This window comes from Podarcis gaigeae, assembly GCF_964106915.1.
Source record: "Podarcis gaigeae genome assembly, chromosome: 7".
In the NCBI taxonomy this organism is placed as follows: Eukaryota; Metazoa; Chordata; class Lepidosauria; order Squamata; family Lacertidae; genus Podarcis; species Podarcis gaigeae.
In genome coordinates, this window is record NC_139683.1 from 57,834,930 (window position 1) to 57,853,287 (window position 18,358).

The window sequence follows — 18,358 nt, forward strand, 5'->3', positions numbered from 1 at the left end:
TAAACTTGCACAATTTAAGCAGCATATGAACCTGGTTGCTCCCTCCCCAGCACTGAGGTCCATTCTACCTGCCTTCCACTGCTGTGGTGCTATAGGCTTAATTAATAATTTTATTTGTACCCCGCCCATCTGACTGGGTTGCCCCAGCCACTCCGGGCAGGAAGGTATCTGTAGAAGGACCAGACACTTGAAATATAACTCTCTTACTTGCACCAGAGACCTACTAACTAACTAACTAAAGCAAGCAAACAAATTGCTGGGTGGGGGGGAGAAAACAACTCAGCCCCTGTAACCAATTCAGGACAGGATTCAGTTATGCCTTTTACCAGAAGCAAACTGCGGCCTCGCCCCAAAATTAATGTATGTGAGCAGTTTTATAATCTAAATCTAACAGGCAATAAGTAGGAAAAAGCATACACAAAACACTATGGAATTCAGGTATCTTCACAGTCATCCTATAAGAAGCATTAAGTCATGTGGATGTGGGCAGCCTCCCACCATTCTGCACATATCAGAACCAAGCATGGTTATAACCTCCCATATATCTGCAGTGGCAATTCATAATGTAAGGTTCCTGTTTGCTGTGTGTGTGTGTGTGTGTGTGTGTGAGAGAGAGAGAGAGAGAGAGAGAGAGAAAGAGAGAGAGAGAGAGAGAGAGAGAAATCAATTTGTGTGATCTCTACAAGTAGGATACAGCTTACTTCCCATGAAAAGAACACCGCTGAACCGGGGGTGGGGGCGGCAGAAATTACTATACCTGGTAGTCATGTTGTGTTATACTACACCTGACATGGCAGTCTTTTGTGACAGGTGCCCACAGCACTCTCTCAAAATTCAAAATGTGCCCCTGCTCTAAAAAGGTTGGCAACCCCTAACTTTCTGTGCAATTTTGGGTTGTGGTCTTCTTCTTCTTCTTCTTCTTTGTAATGGCAGAAACTTTAAGCTCCTATGCCTAGAGAGCGCTCCTTCTTCCCTTTCACATTAGTTGGTCATGAGGGTCTTGGGAATGAATAAGAGGTCACCTTCTCAAGAGCCAAAAGCCTCTCACAAAGACCCAGACTAGGCCTAAAACCTCCTCTTTTAATACTATCCAATCAGTTAGCTACTGCTCTTTAATGCAAGACCCGGTTCTTAATAGAGCTACACCAGGCAATTATGACAGTAATAATGAACATGTCTTAGCCTGACATTTACAACAACTTAGTTAACAGTTCATCAAGCACAGATTCATGCACACATTTAGAAATGCTGTTTTCCAGCACTCACATTTGTATTCTTCTTTAAGAATTGACCATCTGGTTTCTGAATTAACAGGGCACATTAAGTCACTTTCTCAAACATTTTTCCCTGCAGACACAGGGGATTACTTCCAAATAAAACCAATATTCTCTCCCCTCCCCCAGCCCAGCAACTGTTGAACCAACAGCTAAAAATCATACAGCCTGGAATAAAATGATGAGGCTTTTACAATATTTTGGAATACTCACCATAGTGGGGGCAGGAGAGGAATGACATGTGATATCTCCCTGGAAGGGGTGCCTTTGGGGAAGCCACCTCTTCGACTTCCACCACCTGAGACAGCTACTTCACCCCACTTCATGGGTGGGCTGGCTGTGCCTACACATGCACACTAGGGTCTTCTTTGTAAATGTTTATGGACTTTAATTGTCAGGGGGTTCAAGTGAACATTTGTTTTTGACAAATCATAGGTTTTTTGGGGGGGGCCACACACACCACTGAATGAAGCAAATATGTTTTCTATATCAAGTCTCCAAATAAAATGAAGTTGAAAATGTGTCCATTCCAAAATAGCAGTTTTTTTAAAAATGTGAAGGAACCCTAATATAATTCAAGAGTGACTAGTAGGAAAATCTGAAAATGTGTTTCCTGCTATGCCAGGCACAGTCTCAGTAACAGATACAGTGATAAAAATAATAAAAGCCTTTATTCTTTTGCATAACTTTCAACGACTATGAGTTGCACGCACCAGGCTTTGTTTTCTACATGGCTTTGTAAGTATTCATAATGGTTAATGCATCTGTATTATTGCATCTCACACTTACTCATTTAAAAAGGATTCCTCCTTACAGCTTAATCTCAACTGCAATAGTACGGTTGACAGAAAATATGAGAGAGCGTCTTGCCTGGTTCTGCTTCCCAGGCACTCAGCTGAGACATGCAGGCTTCCAAGAAAGCTTTTGCATGTTAATATATGAACAGTACTCAGCTCATGCTATTATTTACTGAGTTATTCCTCACGGAAAGGCATTCTTCCAAATCATTCATTTTCTAAATATATCTGTAACTCTTTTGTAGTTTCAGTTACAGATAGGTAGCCATGTTGGTCTGCCATAGTCAAAACAAAAAAAAATTCCTTCCAGTAGCACCTTAAAGACCAACTAAGTCAGTTCTTGGTATGAGCTTCCGTGTGCATGCACACTTCTTCAGATACACTGCTGTAGTTTGTTTAACTATCATAAGCCTAATCCAAGGATCTCCTTTCTTAAAACTAAAATAGTCCTTTCAAAGTTACCCACAATGTTTATAGGAAGGGTTATAGTGTAACCGAAAATTAACTTTATCTGCTGTAAAACAGAATTAGTCAATGCCCTTATTTTGGCTCTGGTAGCCCTTAAGATTATAGAATTCTAGAGCTGTAGAGTTGGAAGGGACCACGAGGGTCATCTAGTCCAACCCCCTGCAATACAGGAATCTGTTGCCCAATGTGGAGATTGAACCCAAAACCTTGTATAAAGAGTCTCATGCTCTCACTGAGCTAGGAAGAAACCTACAATGCAGGATGTTCTATTGCTCACAGAGTATATGCTAGTGTGTTACCTGGACTGATGGGTCAAGTTCCATACATTTTTGTTAGAGAGAGAGAGAGAGAGAGAGAGAGAGAGAGAGAGAGAGAGGGAAAAGAGTCAGGGTTTACAGGTTTTCTAAGGAGGCTTAGAATAAACTGCACTGAAAAAGTGTTCCTTTTAATTTCAAATATTAAATAAAAGGAATGCAACCTATCTACATAAAAAGTTGCTTTGTTCACTTTCAAAGTGGAAGTAAATGCTTGAAGAAACTAGTTATAAACAAAATGTCACTAAGTGAGCAAAAGTATACCATTACTCGTTTCTAAAAGTAGCATGGGAGCTCCAATGACCAGCAGCGGCCAGGCCTGCAAACTTAATACCTTCATCCACAGGCTCTTATAAGCGCCAGTCCGGCCTAAGCCATTTTATCTGGAGTATCTCAATCTAAGCATATAGGGTTACCTCAGGGTTGGTGATTGAAGAATACAACCTGCACACAGAGGAACTGACATTTGGATTATTGGAAATGCAATGCCCATGGAATCACCAAATTAAATGGCTTCCCAAAATATATTATTCCTTCAAGCTTTGTTAAGCAAATGACAGCTCATCACGAATTCCCACACACACAAAAATGTGTGTGTGATGACAGTAGGAATGTTGAAAATTATAACAAGTCTTGAAATGTTAAAGTAGGAACAAACATGAAATAGATGTTTGTTCCCTTTTTTAAAATCCTTTACTATCAGCCTAGATAAATCAATTTTATTTACAAAATATAACTCAATAGCATGTGGCCATGCCTAAATTAAACCATACACAGAGCAAACTTATTGCAATAATTGGCTATAACTCTTCAACTTGTTTACTTTCCACTTGAGTAAAAAGGCAAATATTCTCTCATCTTTTGTTTGCTTGCCTTTGTGAACATGCTCAAAGTACAGTATATACTTCAAATTATTTTCTGAAGTAATGTGCACATGTACCTTGCAGAGAGAGAGAGAGAGAATACTACATGTTTTCATGACAAATTATAATTTGAAACTCTGCACAATGAAAAATAATAAATTCTAAAAAGAAAAATGTAAAGCAAGCAGCATAACTAGGAATGATTAAATCATCATAAATACAGGCTGCAATCCTATTCCTAATACCCCTGGAGTTGCTTTAGAGTAATTAGACTGGGAATTTCATTACTCTTTTAACTGGCTTACAATTAACAGGCCTATAATCCACTTCTAATGGGCAGAAGCAGTAGTTGCCAGTCACAACATCCCACAGCAAAGCACTCAAGTTTACTGTACCTTGAGTTTCTATCATTTTTTAGTCTTTCAAATGTTATATAGTGAAAAGCTATCCATCGAGGTGGCAGGAAGCAAGTATGCACCCAATGCTAGGCCTACTCAGAGTAGACTCATTAAAATTAATGGCCATGGCCAACTTAGAATAGATACATTAAAATTAATTGACCTGGGTAAAACTTTGTTGGCTACAACCCAAAGCTTTTTAAAGGTATGTCACAATGAGGTATGTCACTGAGCAGAATATGAATCTGTTCCCGCACAGGACAAACTAGATGTGACAAAAATGCATAATCAGAAAGCCCACTGTGGTCCTTTAATTAAAGAGCAGGAGGATCTCCCCCCCCCCAAAAAAAAACCCCACAACACACAGGGAGACCAGGTTTAACCCTCCCTCCCCAGCCACAATCCTGACAAGCTCCCCAGCCACTACTATTATTATTTTATCTGATGTGTTTCCTGAGATCACATCCAGTTTGCTCATGAACATCTAGCAGGCTCAGGTTACTCACTGGAAACATTGCTTCAATGGCAGCACTTTTGCTTTTCCCCATACATGAATGGTTGCATACATTCTTTACACAGGAGAAAGTAAAGAGATGCGTGCAATGTCACAATTGGGCTAGTATCTAAACCCACTTCCTACTGCTAAGAACCCCTGAGTCAAGGAGAATCAAACATGCTCCTATCAGCAGAACCCCATCTTAAGTTCTGTGACAGAATGCGGGCAAGTAACTGGCAGATAAATATTTTGTTAAAATATGCAGGCAATACTCAGTGTTTGTATTCCATCAACATATGGACTGTAACACTTATTTTATGTTTTGTTGTTGCTGCTGGAATATATTACCGAATCTCAGCTGTTGTAGAAATGCACATTTTAGAAACATAATTTTGAGGCTGCTATCCTTGGCATCCTGACTTGAAAATAAGTCTCTCTGACAGCAGTGAGACCAGGTGCTAATTCAGTAAACCTGGATTCGGCTGCAAGTCCATTATAATTTGTGCCTGCACACTAGGCATATTTTGGCACGTTTTGTTCTGCTTGTGGATCTGATATGGGAGGGAGGGCCAACAGCAGAAGCCGATGGAAGGCACTCTGTGCTGCTGAAGCCACCGGAGACTCAAGGGACAGCGATTGAATTCAGAAGGTTCCATGGGGCCAAGGGACACTCCCCAAGCATCACCTTTTGAAAATGACCCATCAAAGTAGGACTGGAACCACCACAAAGCAGTGCCACCCAGCTCCAACAGCTACTCCATGTCATGGTCGATGGTATCAGAAGCTGCCGAGAGATCAAGGCGAATTAGCAGGGTCACGTTCCCAACAGAGGTCATCGTACAGATTCTTATCCCCAAATTATTCTGCTGGTGATTAAGGGTTTTTTTTAGCAGCTATACTTATGCTCGTTTTTACTTTGTTTATTTTGTAGCTTATTTTATTTATAATTGGTTTTGTTGTTTCAAATGCTTGATTTTAGTGTGTGTGTGTGTGTGTGTGTGTGTGTGTACAGTCGTACCCTGGAAGTCGAACAGAATCTGTTCCGGAAGTCCGTTCCGACTTCCAAAATGTTCCGAAACCAAAGCGCAGCTTCTGATTGGCTGCAGGAAGCTCATGCAGCCGATTGGAAGCTGCAGAAGCTCTGTCGGACATTAGGCTTCCAAAAATAGTTTGAAAAACCGGAACACTCACTTCCAGGTTTTGATCGTTCGGGAGCCGAAACGTTCAGCAACTAAGCTGTTCAAGATCCAAGGTACAAGTGTGTGTGTGTGTGTGTGTGTATGCTCAGTCAAGAGGTAAAAATTTGGAGAAAATAAATGAAAAGAAAGCAAAGCCTCCCAAGTTGCTTGCAGCTCAATGATGGTTTGCATCCATCCAAAGAGAGCTCAGCCCTCTAATAAAAGCCTAGCAGAGCAAAATGAAGGTTTCAATAGAGGGTAGAGGTGGAATAGGGAGGAGAAAGGAAAGTGGTGCTTTTAAATAATTTTTTATGGCCATGTCTGTGATCGGTTAATTGCATGAATCCTGAGCAGTCATGTGAACAAGTTTGCCAATTCATAAGTGCAATAACTTCCTAAATTTGTAGCCTGGGGCCATATCTCTCTCTCTCTCTCCCTCTCTCTCTCCATTTGACCACTCTAAGGCCAATGAACTTGCATATGGGAGCACAGAGTCGAGTGTTATTAACCTCTTCTGGGTACAACCATGCACCTCTAAAAACAGTAGTATGGCAAGAAGAAATGCAGCCAGTGGATCTTTCCCCTGTGACAGCATCTATGAAACAGGAAAAGCTTGTCTGGTGTACAGTGGTGCCTCGCAAGACGAAATTAATTCATTCCGCAAGTCTTTTCGTCTTGCGAGTTTTTCGTCTTGCGAAGCACGGTTTCCCATAGGAATGCATTGAAAATCAATCAATGCGTTCCTATGGAAACCGCCTTCAGACCAGGTTTGGGGACAGTCTGTCCCCCGACCTCTTCTGAAGGCCGACGGGGGGGGGGAAGTCTTTGCTTCCCCCCCCCTTCCCGGGACAGCGGAGACTTCTCCACTGTCCTGGGGCGATTTTAAAATGCTGGCGGGCGGCAGTGAAGCCTTCGCTGCCGCCCGCCAGCATTTTAAAAACCCCGGGACAGCGGAGGACTTCTCCGCTATCCGGGGCGATCTTAAAATGCTGGCGGGCGGCAGCGCTGCCGCCCGCCAGCATTTTAAAATCCCCCGGGAAGGCAGGCAGGGGGGACAAAGACTTTTGCCCCCCACCCGCCTTCAGAAGAGGTCCAGAGGGCTCTCCAAGCTGCGGATAGCAGCCTGCTGCCCCGCGCGAGGGGCAGACATTCGCAGCTTGGGAAGCCCTGCAGGACTTCCCCGCAGGGCTCTCCAAGCTGCGGATAGCAGCCTGCTGCCCCGCGCGAGGGGCGCTCTTAAGCAGAGCGCCCCTCGCGCGGCGCAGACATTCGCAGCTTGGGGAACCCTGCAGGACTTCCCCGCAGGGCTCTCCAAGCGGCGAATGTCGGCCCCGCGCGAGGGGCGCTCTGCTTAAGAGCGCCCCTCGCGCGGGGCAGCAGGCTGCGCACCTTCCCCTCTGTTCCCGGACCTGTCCTGAAGGCTTGCAGTGGGAGGAGGGCTTTCCTCCCCACCGCCAACATTCAGAATGCTGTTCTGAATGTTGGCGGTGGGGAGGAAAAACCCTCCTCCCACCGCAAGCCCCGGGAACAGAGGAGAAGCGCTGCGCACCTTCCCCTCTGTTCCCGGACCTGTCCTGAAGGCTTGCAGTGGGAGGAGGGCTTTCCTCCCCACCGCCAACATTCAGAATGCTGTTCTGAATGTTGGCGGTGGGGAGGAAAAACCCTCCTCCCACCGCAAGCCCCGGGAACAGAGGAGAAGCCCTTCGCGCCTTCCCCTCTGTTCCCGGACCTCCCACCGCAAGCCTTAGGAGAGGTCCGGGAACAGAGGAGAAGGCGCGCTGCGCTTCCCCACTGTCCCCGGAGATTTCCCTATGGGCTTTTGTCTTGCGAAGCAAGCCCATAGGGAAATTCGTCTTGCGAAGCCGCTAAAAAATCGGAAAACCCTTTTGTCTTGCGGGTTTTTCGTTTAGCGAGGCATTCGTCTTGCGGAGCACCACTGTATTTATTCCTCTCATACAGTGGCTAACATACACAAGCCCCAACAACTGGTAAAACAAGTGGGCATTATCCCATAATAAGCTTAGATAAGGACTCCTTACAAAGAGACCTTAAAAAGATACATATCTTAAAGTCTGTTTTTAAACTAAGGGTCAGTGCAGTAAAACAACAGTGAAATTCTTCACTCTTTTCAAGGCTATTTGCAAGAAGCAAGAAGCTGCAGTGTAAATAGAAGTTCCTGAAAGAACAAAAACCACAGAATGGAATGTGCTGACTGGCCAAGTAATAGCCTTTGAAATGACACTTTAATACCAGCAACATTGTTACCAAGCTTTCAGCGTTTTCCCAACTGGTTAGCAAAAATTTTGTTTTCGTGTAGCTTTAGTTATTCAATTAGGTCAGCCTTTAATGATGTCTAGTTGTTGTGGGAAGCAACCATTACAAAATGTAAATAATTTAAATTAATCTAAATGGATGACATTAATGCCCAAATATATACAGAAGTAGATTATGAATTTAAATAAATATTGTAAGCTTACTTACTATATGGTACATTATTTCTACATTTTACAGCATGATCATCAAATGATTAAATATGCAGAGCTTATTAGTACAAACAAACAGTTATGATTTTCTGGGCAAGAAAATCAAGATATGAGTGTAGAAATTCTTGGAAGATACTGACAATACAGTCATCCCTCGAGTTGCGTTTGTTTCACATTGTGTTTTTTCATATTATGAACACGGCAAACACGGAAGTGTTTACTTCTGGGTTCACTGCTTCGTGCATGTGCAGGAGTGATCTGTGTGCTTCGCACATGCGCATGAGCATTCTATCATGTCATGCGCACGCACAGAAGCAGCGCTCTACTTACAGACTTTTTTGGGGTGCGAATGGCACCCCGGAACAGATTGTGTCCGTAAGTAGAGGTACCACTGCATTGACACATTTCATTATGGCTTCAGGTCTGGTTTCAGAACCAAATCAGCCTTGGTTGCCCTGACAGAAGTCCTTTATCAGGCGAGAAATCCTGTTGCTCTTACTCCCATTTTTCAGCGACTTTTCATACCATTGGTCCTGGCGTCCTCTTGGACCAGCTCTGTGGGATAAGAATTGGTGGCACAGTACTATGGTCCTGTAGAATCACAGGTTCACAGAGGAGGGTAGCATTGGGAAACTGCCTTGTCAGGTACATCTACTTGAAACTGTTGGGAGTGCCTATCAGTAGTCATTGGAGGCATAGTAGCCTGGAGTGCTTTTTTCTGCTCCTGCTGGTATACCAATGATGGCTGTTCCTGAACAGGAATAGCCTGGCAACAGTGGTGCAGTGGTAATCTCTAGACTGGAATATTGCAATGTGCTCTATCCTTCAACCCTTGATGTTGGTTCAGAATTTGCAGCTGGTGTAGTATGCTGCAGCCCGACTTTTGGCCAGCTCTGTATCAGCACATTTGTTAAACAGCAGTATATAAATGGAATAAATAAATAAATTTGATCCTGTACTTAACCATTTTATGATTTTATGATGTTTTAATGAATTTTTAATTTGAGGTGCATCACCACAATATTTTATTATGAACTGGGAGTTTATGTATTTATTAGTAAATATTAAAATAACATTTTTAAAAAGATATATCAAGCACATATCACAGAAATGTATCAATAATCCACAGCAACAGTAAATTTAACAAAGAAGAAGGAAAAGCAGCAGCAGCAATGGCCCATGTTCCTTTCACTAAAGGCAATATTCACAACTGCCACACTGCTTCCAGTTTCTCTTCAGGTACAACACACAGTATGTTCAAAAAAGAAAGGCCCTTTATCTCCAAACTTGTCCTTCACCAAGTCAGTAGAATTCTTCAAAACACAGAGATTAGGAGCCCATGCAGACACAACACTCCATGCTCCTTGAAAATGTTTAATTGTTCGGGCAATGGCTGTCTCTCTCAGTAGAAAATCTGTTCTACATTACCTCACTGTCTGGGGTTATTCTGGCACCCCAGTTCATCACAGCTGCTGCTAACCAAGGTCTGCTTTTAACCAGAACTTGAAATATGGCTCTGCTGTGCATGTATGTTAATTTAATGGTGGTGCCAAGGAAAATTTTAACCTGAACGATCTACTGGGCCATATTTATTATTGTTGACCTCAGAAGTCAAAACTTCCCTATCCTTTCTTTACAAACAACAGCAACTGAGAAAATAATAAGGTTGCAAGAGATTAAAAACACATTAAAATGTAGCTTTAGGTTATTTTTAAGAATGTTACCCACTCAATTTCAAACATGTTTATGCACACTACTCATAGCAAATACTGCCTGTGTTTCTGAAATATACCACCATATCCCTGAAATGTATTTCCTGCAATGTTTTCATTCATATTTATACACATATACTTTGCCATTATTGGTGCCAGTAGAATTTGACTTACAGGCCTAGACACAGGGAGGTCCAAAACAACTGATGAAGACAGAAGCCCAGAATGGCGAAGCAATCAGGGCTGATAACTGTTTTGTTTTTAACATTTAGATGAGCAGCCAAAGCCAAAACTCCAGTGAGAGTGGGGAAATGAATATCAGAGGTGTCCTCAGTTCCTCAGTCATTCCTTCACTACACAACACATGTCTTCATAATTCAAAAAAGAAAAAGGATCCATTTGGGCTTTCCCACGTTTGCCTCAAAACTGGGAGGATAGCTGAACAGCCAGGTCTGAGGACAACCTGCCTAGGAACCCCTCAAAGCAAGTCAGTTCTGTGGTTTATGTCACCAACTCTATCCTATTCTTAAGTCAACGTTCTCTTTCAAAAAGTAGCAATGTCAAAAAGAAATCTACACAGAGTTCAAGAACTCTATTCCAGAGCTTAGATCATCCCCATTCACAGCTGAGTCAGCAGCTCCTCTGGAGCATGCCACAGCAAATAAGCAGCTTAGATCACCACATAATGAAGTCCTCAGGTGAAGTCAGGTTGCCAAAAGGAATTTTAAAAGAAACCACATTTAATTTAAGGCACATCCTGCTGTCAGTAGTTTGGACAGTATGAAGTGATGAAGCAGGGGAATTTACTCTATAGGAAAAAGGAAATGTGGAGAGCCCAAGATTAGTACAGCAACCTAACTCTGAAAGGCACATTGGCCTGGATTACACAACATGGTAAGCCCAACTATGGCAAACTCCTCCCTGGTCTTCTAAACTTCCACACCACCCTGAGCTAAGACACCAGGTTGGGAAATCCTGTCTAAGAGGTTTGCAAATGCCTTGTTGTGTTCCTCGTGGCAATTTCCTACCAACCAAGGTTAGCTTAATGTGCACTAAAGCTGAAGTCATTAAAGGTGAATAAACACATGAAGTGACTGCAGCATTAAGCGATAACTAGCATGGCAGACCACATACAGGCAACAAATTCAGCCACACTATCTGCATTTTGTGTGGGGTAAAGCTCTCCTTGCCACATATAGTAGGAACCGGTACTGCATTTACCCCAGGAAACTGACTTGTTTGAATTGGTTTTGTGCTTAAAAACCAACAAGTGCCTTTTTCACATCTAATTTCATAGTGATTCAAGACCTGCTGGTACAAGTGATACACAAGTCATTTATCATTTAACTCCTTTTATCCTTTCTTCCTGAATACCTTCCTTAATACCTTTTGCTGGCACTTTTATAATCCAGATATAAATCCTCTACGACTGCCTACCATTTGAAATGTTAATGTTGCAAACCAACATTCCAGAAACAGAATTTGTGCCAAATGCTCGGCACACACTGTTAACACTAGGTAATCAAGATTAAGCAAGTTTTATTTCTTTAAAGCTCATTGTTTAGTTTTTATAGGGTTCATCTATTTGGCACTTATGAGATACCTAGTTTTCAAAGGCTGATCTTTTCTGGCTTGGCCATTAAAAACAAAACAAAAAACAACCACCACTATTGAGTCCATTTGTTTCATTCCTGCCAAACATCTGACAAAACATGAGCCAGTCCTTCCTGTTTATGCCCTAGGAAAAAGTCAGTTCTAACAGTGTAGCCCTTCAGAAATGCAGGGAGGTGCAGAATGCTGTGTGTGTACACTCATCCCTCTGGCAAGCCCATGTTGTATTTCATCAGTTTCTGCAAAAGTGTACTTTAGAAAAAGAGCCAAGTTTCTGAACGGAAACTGAGATGTCAGAAATTCTTACTTAGGGACAGCATTCCTCCCCTCTTTTCCTCAAAGCCAGTACATATTTCTATCAAAAGATAATCAAGCACCTATTTTACCATACCGCATTAGGTAAGCAGACAGTCGTTGTCTCCCCAGTTGTTAATACAAAAAGGGAAGAACACATAAGAAGGTTAGAGAGACCATCAAGTATCTCCTTCCTATTAGGAGGATATTAATAATATATATTACTATTACATATCATCATCATCATCATCATCATTATATAAGAGAATATTAGTAATATATCCAGAGATGCAGGTGGCACTGTGGTCTAAAGCACTGAGCCTAGGGCTTGCCAATCAGAAGGTGGGCAATTTGAATCCCCGCCCCAGGGTGAGCTCCCGTTGCTCGGTCCCTGCTCCTGCCAACCTAGCAGCTTGAAAGCATGTCAACGTGCAAGTAGATAAATAGGTACCGCTCCAGTGGGAAGGTAAACGGTATTTCCATGCACTGCTCTGGTTTTGCCAGAAGCGGCCTAGTCATGCTGGCCACATGACCCGGAAACTGTACGCCGGCTCCCTCAGTCAGTAAAGCGAGATGAGTGCCACAACCCCAGAGTCGTTCATGACTAGACTTAACTGTCAGGGGTTCTTTACCTTTTTAGTAATCCACAACACTCAACAAAACCAATGAAGCAATATATACATGGCAACATACATATATACTAAGAGCAAATATTTCAAGAGGGAAGCCATCCCTCAACATCAGTTACTCAAAACAGATGTCTGGAGGAAATACACGCCCTTAGATGATTTATTCCTATTATGTTAATTTAAAAATCAAGGGCATGACCCAGAAACAAAATACTGTCAACAAAGCTTTAACCAGAGCCCAAACGGTCACCAGCATAAATGGCAAAAAAAGAAAACACACATGCTTTTTAAAGCCCATCAATTCTGATATGCAAAGAAGTCAATAACATTTTTGAAATGTGTATTGACAAAGTATTTTCTTGCCACTGTAAACTAAAAACCCTCACTTCCTCTCCCCCCCCCCACCCTGAGTTTTCAGTCTTCCCTTTATCACATAAAAACCTGAGGTATCTATAAAATGAAAGTTATGGAATCATATAAGGGCTGAAAAAAATCTGGGAAATGGAGCTTGGGAGGAATATGCCCCATATTTATCTACAAACTTCAAAAGTGGCTACACCAAACTGATACAGAATGACACAGAATAGTTGTGGGAGAGACAGAATATGCATAGAAAGAAAATGAAGGCATACTGAAAGAGGATGTTAGGGTGAGGTCTTTAGACTTGTCATTAAATGCCCTATATGCAATTATTTATCTATTGTTGCATTTATATCTTGCCCTTCCTCCAAGGAGCTCAAGGTCATATTCACAAGGTCTTTGTTTGCTATGCTTTCTCCATACAGATTTCTATGGGGCAACTACACTGGAGGAAATGAAACTGCTTTAAGAACTACTATATATCCGAAACAGCTTGGTCAGCCATCATACTTCAACTATTTGCACTTTGAATCAGAGATTATTCAAGTCACATGAGAAAAGGAACCTTCTTGAGTTCCCAATTCTAGTTTGCAGACCAGTTCAAGTTGAGACATTTCTTAGTGGTGGGCAGTGGCAGCACCACTTCTGAATGGGAGCCAGGCTCTGCTCCAATCCATGGCAGATGCCTGCCATCATAATTTATCCAAAATCTTACCCAGCATATAGATTTATGAAATATATTGATTTTATAGATCTAAAGGCTTCATAGAAATAAGATTCCCATTAAAACCTGGATCCAGATGTATCCTGAACCAAAGATTAAGGGCTTGTCGAAATAGGATCTCTCTGAAGCAATTTAATGGCTTGAGCATTTTGGATGTTTATAAAGAAACCTGCAAATAGTGTGCCTGCAGAAACGAAGCGCTTGCCATTTCAGGAAATTACCAAGGTGAGGAAAAAGGGGTGGGGGGAGGAGAACTCTTCTGTAAATGACTGATCTAGCTTCTAATCAGAGTAATGATTTTACCAAGGCTCTCTCTACTGCTTTGGGGAAGTGATGCTGAAACAATGCATCACCTTGTTCTCCCCTTTTCTGGGCTCCTTACTTGGAAAATGCTGGACATTAAAGCCCTAACTAGCCATGCAAAGTCACATATGCCTGACATCATGTCTAAAGAGAGTCACCTAATGCAAATACCATTTCAAGGATCCAGAGCAAGTGCTGCAGCAGCATACTAACATACACAGGCTGACAATTCGGTTTAGATACAACATCAGATGCATGCCCCAGCATCATGTTTAAAATCCGCTTGCTGACTTGGGATTACAAGTAGAAGATAGTTGTTGCAGCAATTGCAATATCTCACAAAGGCACGATTTCCCCCTCTAGACCTATTAATTAAATCCAAACCGCACCTCAAACAAACATAACCTTGCCCAAACTGCAATGTAACACAGACTCCTATATCCACTGGAAAATTACAAAATGAATCTCTTTCATGCAATGATACAGACTTTGCAAGATGTCTTTTTAAATCAATGCCCCACATGTACTGTGCTAGAAAATCAAGTAAGGCCTTCAATGTTATCTGGAAACTTCAAATGGTACAAAGTGTCACTACCAAAAACTAGAAGGTACTGTTTAATTTGCACAGATTATCTGGACTCAATTTACTGTGTTTTTCTTTCTTTCTTGCATTAAAGTTGCAAATGCCTTGGGACCCAAATACGTAAAGAGCCCACCTGTACATTGTTCCACGCCTCAACTAACATCTGATGAGATCATGGCCTTCTCAATTACTGTGCCAACTGTATGGAATGCCCTCCCCAGATACTGTGTGTTTCGAATGCCAGGTTAAAAAACAAACCAAACCCTGGCTCATCAAGAGGACCTTTTGGGATTAGTTGCCCTTTGTGCTTGGTTCCTCCTGGTGCACTAGGGTTTGTTTTCACTTTTTAACAAATTGCTTTTTGATGTTTCCGCTCTTGCTATGGCGATTCTGTGTACCGTTTGCGGCTATGCATTTGTTGAAAGATAATGCAGAATACAGATTTTAATAATAAAACGATTAATTTGCTTCATACTGCCACGGACAGAAGGCAATTCCTTCTTTTATCTGTTAACACTATCTTATGGCGGCAAATCTAGTTTTACTAAAAGTAGAAATTAAAAAACAAACACACACACCACAAACACTACTACTATTATTATTTTATTTCTGATGGCGCCTGAAAGCTAAGAGTGAGCAACTTGCCTAAGGCCATGAGTTCATGGCAGAGTAAGGATTTGAAACAGAGATTTCTTGGTTTATTGCTCAGTCTCTTAGCCACTTCTGCTACATAAAAGACAGGTGTGATGCAACTAGGCACGAAGAATGTTCACAGATTGGTCTCCCAGGCATTTGATGGAGTATGATAAGAGGGTTGTTGGCCTACTGAATTGGAATGTTCTTTCTACTAAAGTCCTGTTGTTCTTTTTAGCGTTTGTGTTCTTTTTGTGGATGAATGAAATGAGTTTTTATTGGAATGTATTTCATTTCATGCTATGCTTTTTTTTTACTCTTAACCCTGTAAGTCGCTTAGAGACTTCACTGTAGCAAGTGATGAATGTCAAGTAACCACAATTGTCTCAATTTCTGAATAACCAAAGCAAAAAGATGGAGGGAACTATCCAAAAGAACGTGGCATCACAAACTTGGGGGGGGGGGGACATAAGGAAAGTCAATAAGTTAAAGATGCTTCTCCTGGAATTAGAGAAGAACTACTACTAACCCATCTCATTCTTAATATGGGAGGAGGGAAGCAAGAGTGAAGTGCAAAGTTCAATGGCACTTGTAAAACAAAGCAGTCCACAGTTCTCCCTCATACCTAAAAGCCCTCCTCCTCCTCAGCATCTCCTCATGATAATGACAGGTCATGGAGGGTAGTTTCCTGACAAAGTTATAACAGTATGGCTTCACCCCAGTTCTGGAAGACTGCCATGCTGACAGTCTGCTAAAGGTCAATGTTAGGCACTTTCTGAAACACACTTAAGTATTTATTTAAGTAGGACTTGTGGCCAGGGAGAGGCACAGAAGAATTTTGTTTGCATCCATTGTTTTAATTTTCTTACATTTCTATAATCAAATATGGTTTTCCCTTGCCATTCACTTATAGAATAGATGGAGATCATAGCTAAGAAGAGACACAGTTTTAAGTGCGAGTGGGATAAATATGGAATTGAAGAGGACGAAAGAGAGGAATGATGTGCGACTTCCAACAAGTATTGCAAGATCTTGTTTGTTTTGAAACAAGCCAAAGCGACAGGACTTTATACACAAGAAGTAACTTTTAAGATATGGATACGTTGGGTGCTATTTTCCACACACACAAAGTTTGTATAAGTTTTCTGTCCTGCTCCTGACTTATCTGCATGCTTCTATTTCCTTTTACCATGTTAAAATTAGTTATCATGCTAGGAAGGAATCCCGAAAGCTTTCCTCAGGCCTGCCGAGCACGGAGCAAGAAGTTACTCATGGCACTGAGAGGAAACTGATGACAGCGAGGAAAGTAGCCCAGGGTGAGTACTGCAGTTCTTAAAAAGCTATTATATCAACAAATAAACAGCAAGTAAGCACATTATAATTATGAAGTGAATAGCAGCATTGAGTTAATGGCCAAATAGCCAAGAAAGCACCAGCGTATTACACCTTCACAAGTTCTGCACTGACTGCCAATTCACTCCCAAACCAAGTTCCAGGTCTTAGTATTAGTGTATAAAGTCCTTAACAGCTTGGGACCAGTTTACCTGATGGACTGCCTTGCCCCCGTGTCTACTCGATCCCTTCAATCTCCTGAACTTGCACTCTTATAAGAATGTTTGCTCTAAATCTACAGGAAGTTGGGCTTTCAATGTGACATCACCTATGCTCTGGGAATCCCCTGCCAATCAACCTTAGTCAGACCCTTTCATTATGTTGTTTTATAAGCCTGCAAAAAACTTGTTTCAGCAAGCCTATCTGGACATGTAAGAAGTTATGTACATCTGCTTTAAATCTTGCTGATTTTATTTGTTATCTAATTTAAGGGTTCTTTGATTAAGCGGTATATACATTCTTCTAATAAAAAAGAAGTAAGCCAAATGATTACAGTAAAATAAAAGCTAGATTGTGGTGTTACAATTCAAGTTTGAGCTGACCAGCACAATCCTAACAGATATGTCAACTTCGAGAATTTACCCAAGGCCAAACAAAAACAGCAAGGAACTGAAAATAACTTCCAGAAATAGGAAAGGGAGAAAACAAGTTGCTAATGCTAAAACACTTGGACAGAATGTCCTCTACTGTGGAATAGCAGAGAAAGTATTCTCTAAACATCATTGATCATCAAAAAGGCTGCCAACTGTAGTTGAAAAGAGGAGTACACCACTTCAAGGCAGTATTTAGCTGTATTTCCCACCTATGTACCCACATTTAAATTCATCCATCACTCTCACAGAGTATATCAAATCAGAATGAACATTTATCAAACTGATACAGGCCTCCCTAGACAGCATGCACAAGACACTAAGCCAGAGACCATAATTGTCAGTAAGTTCATAAGGCATTTTAAGGACTTTGACAACCTTCACTGTTGATTTTCTTCTCACTTTGCGCTTCTACTTTTTTCAGCTCAAAGGTTCTCCCAAATGTCCCAAACAGTTAACATTTCTTCCTGAAGAATCTTGCTCCATATGAATTTACTAGTCACCTAATAGTCTGCCAACCAAACTTTCTACAAACACCTAGCGGTCTGAATCCTTGTGCTTTAATTTCTAAGCATTCTCTTAAAAGGTAAAGGGGTAAAGGGACCCCTGACCATTAGGTCCAGTCGTGGCCGACTCTGGGGTAGCGGCGCTCATCTCGCTTTATTGGCCGAGGGAGCCGGCGTACAGCTTCCGGGTCATGTGGCCAGCATGACTAAGCCACTTCTGGCGAACAAGAGCAGCACACGGAAACGCTGTTTACCTTCCCGCCAGAGCGGTACCTATTTATCTACTTGCACTTTGACGTGCTTTCAAACTGCTAGGTTAGCAGGAGCAGGGACCAAGCAACGGGAGCTCACCCCGTCGTGGGGATTCAAACCGCCGACCTTCTGATCGGCAAGTCCTAGGCTCTGTGGTTTAACCCACAGTGCCACCCGTGTCCCTTATCCTTCCCTTAATTTAAAGACAGGTGCATTTACAGATTTTGATGAAGATATGTATCAGAGTGCTGACTAAAACATGGTATATTCTTGTTGTGGAGGCTGTTAGCTTGAACAGTGCCACAGAGAAGTACTTTCTATCAGAATTGTGGTGTTAAGGTCCTTCCATATGCGATTTAGCCAAATTAAGTCCAGTAACGTCTGCTGTCCTTGCCGGCTGGTGCTAGCATGAAAATGCTGCATTCACACATGTGACATTATAGTCATGCAAGTCATCAGGGATGACATGGAAACACTGAATACAATTGCACTATTAAT

At 41.9% G+C, this 18,358-nt stretch overlaps 1 protein-coding gene and 1 long non-coding RNA gene across 3 annotated transcripts in view; one reads left to right on the forward strand and one right to left on the reverse strand.

Annotated features, from left to right (window-relative positions):
* Positions 1 to 18,358, reverse strand: part of CARMIL1 (capping protein regulator and myosin 1 linker 1) — a 128,707-nt gene that overhangs the window by 101,178 nt on the left and 9,171 nt on the right. The gene's annotated exons all lie outside the window — the stretch shown is intronic.
* On the forward strand, positions 741 to 5,951 carry LOC310848291. Its single transcript, XR_014566280.1, has 2 exons — positions 741 to 2,247; positions 2,449 to 5,951. It is a non-coding gene; the product is annotated as an uncharacterized lncRNA (long non-coding RNA).